This window comes from Myotis myotis, unplaced genomic scaffold, assembly GCF_014108235.1.
Source record: "Myotis myotis isolate mMyoMyo1 unplaced genomic scaffold, mMyoMyo1.p scaffold_m19_p_4, whole genome shotgun sequence".
In the NCBI taxonomy this organism is placed as follows: Eukaryota; Metazoa; Chordata; class Mammalia; order Chiroptera; family Vespertilionidae; genus Myotis; species Myotis myotis.
This window is the reverse complement of record NW_023416346.1, coordinates 7,564,639-7,567,013: the sequence shown is the minus strand read 5'-3', so window position 1 is coordinate 7,567,013 and position 2,375 is coordinate 7,564,639. Positions and strand designations below refer to the sequence as shown.

The following is a 2,375-nucleotide window of genomic DNA, read 5'->3' as shown; positions in this document are numbered from 1 at the left end:
CTCATAATGAACTATTCTTGACTTAGGCATGGCACTTAGTGCATTTCAAGTCTAAAATGGCATCAAGTGGAAGTTAAATTCAAATTTCAAAAACATTAAAATGAAAAATGTGTCACACGCATACATAAACATATACGTGTGTGGCATGTACATAATGACATGGGAAATTTACATGTTTCCTTTTAGAAATGATTCAATTAGAATCACTGGGTTTGTGACAAACATGACTATGATGGAATACTAAACCAATGGATGCTATTTTTAAAAAGCTTTTTAGTCCTATTACATTATCTCAGGCTGTAAAAAATTCAAGACAACTGCCCCTAGAGGCGTTGCAGGTGTGGCTGCCGTGTCGTGCCTGCGTCATTAGGTGGCAGAGAGCAAAGAGGCTCGCCTACGCCCAGCGTCCTGGCCTTGGGCGCCTGGATGGTTGACGGCCTGACACTCGGCGAAAAAGAACAAAAAATTCAAGACAAAATTGGATATACAATATGGTCACAACAACAACAGCAATGACAAAATCTAGGCTTAAAGAAAAAGATGAGAAAAACATACAAAAATGTTAATAGGGATTATCTTTTGGTCATGGGAATATGAGAGGGTTGGGATTATTGTTCCTCATTCTTTCTACATTCTTGTTTTTTTCAAACCTTTTTTTGTAATGTGAACACTGTATTTTTCCTCTTGATGTTTCTTATCTGTTCTTTTTAAAAAAAAAAAAAGAAAGAAAAAGGAAAATGGCTGAGAGCCATTGTAAGATGCCATTGATTGCAAAACCCATCCTGCATTCACAGAAAAGAAAAGCATGCATCTTAAAGTTGATAAAACATAAATATCTGCAACCTTAGTCCCGCTAGCTATCCATTGGCAATGCTAGGACTAAACACAAAGCTTTTGTATAACCTCTGAGACAGCATTTCCTTAAAACCTATTCCCCTTTTCCTGCTTCTCAATGTTAATCTAGGCAGCACAAGATAGTTTGTCTCCATTTCTTCTTAAGATTCGATTCCTCTGGCCCTAAGGCCCTACTCTGAATCCTAGTCCATGATGATGAGGCTGAACCCAGATCTCTGAACATTCCAGTCCCCAAATGAAATCTATGGCTAGTTAATAATTTAATTGTCCAGAAGTCCATGACTTTCAAGACCCCTTTACCCTTTGGACTTCTGACTTTCAACCAGATTTTTCTAATGATCTGAGGCTTGCCCCACCCTTTGGACACTGTATTAGATCCACTGGTAGCCCCTCAAGGGCTGACCTCTGCAGCCCAGTTAATGTCCGCAGTACTGCCCTGCTCCAGTATGAAAAGCAGTCTTACAGCTGCGACAAAAGCAGCTCCAGAAAACACTTCATCATAGCTTGCAGCCTGCCGCAGTGTTTAAAGCACATTCGATGCTTGATTATTAGCCGGTGGATCATTTATTTAGTGAATTATCTATGGTCACTTAAAGCCCTAGTTTGCCCTCCTCCCTTTGCCAACAATTCATATGTGCTTAGAAATGCAAACTCATCCTAATATTGGCCCAAGAAAAATAGAATTAGAAACAGAGGTGGCTATAAAACAAATTCTGAAATACATCTCTAAGTCAAAAGGAGAGAATTCCGAGTTTATCAGTACCAGGGATAACCTCACTTAGTGTGTATAACTAAGAGTGGGCTTGATTCTTTGAAGACACTGAGGCACATACCAACATATAATCTGATGAAATCCATACAGTGAAAATAAGCATTATATATACTTTAGCTGTCTAGAGGTAGATCTCATTGAATTATCTGGTTGAGAAAAGACTAGAAATTAGATAACTAGGTAAAATCCCAGAAAAAAAAAGAATGGAATGACTTTAAAGCTCACCATTGAAAAATAAGAGATTTCTAGATGCTAAAGAGATGGGGGTAGGAAGATAAAGAAGCAACAAATAGGGTAGAGAAAATGAGGAAAGAAGAAAAAGAGATGGGTGAGGGACTTGTAGACCGCCTGGCAATATTTGATGGTAACAATGATGAAAATGGAAAAGAAAATCAGCAATTTTTTATTTTCTACCTGCTATAGTCTGGGGCAACTGTAGCTGGCAAGGGTCAGCTCAGTGATATCTACAGGGATGAGCTGTAGATATTTGCATTTATTTTTCAATAGGCTGAAAATAAAAAGCACAGGCAAAGGGGGGAAATATGGTAAAACGAAGTAATGAGGAAAAGGAAAACCAGAAAATGAAGCCCTAGAGAGTCTGAGATCAGGCTCTGGTGAAAATTCAAGCTAAAAAGTACTTGAGGTTCAGCTATTTTAAGAAATGCCTGATGTGGAGAGCCAAATGAGACACAGCCTTAGTCATCATTGTGCTCTCAATGCTTACTTTAGTGCCTGACACATTGTGAAT

The 2,375-nt window shown here is 38.6% G+C and overlaps 1 non-coding gene across 1 annotated transcript; it reads left to right on the top strand.

The window, feature by feature from the left end:
• The first annotated feature begins 316 nt into the window (after positions 1-316).
• LOC118654898 lies at positions 317-446 on the top strand. The gene has a single exon (XR_004967141.1). It is a non-coding gene; the product is annotated as a small nucleolar RNA SNORA17 (small nucleolar RNA).
• The last annotated feature ends 1,929 nt before the right edge of the window (positions 447-2,375 follow it).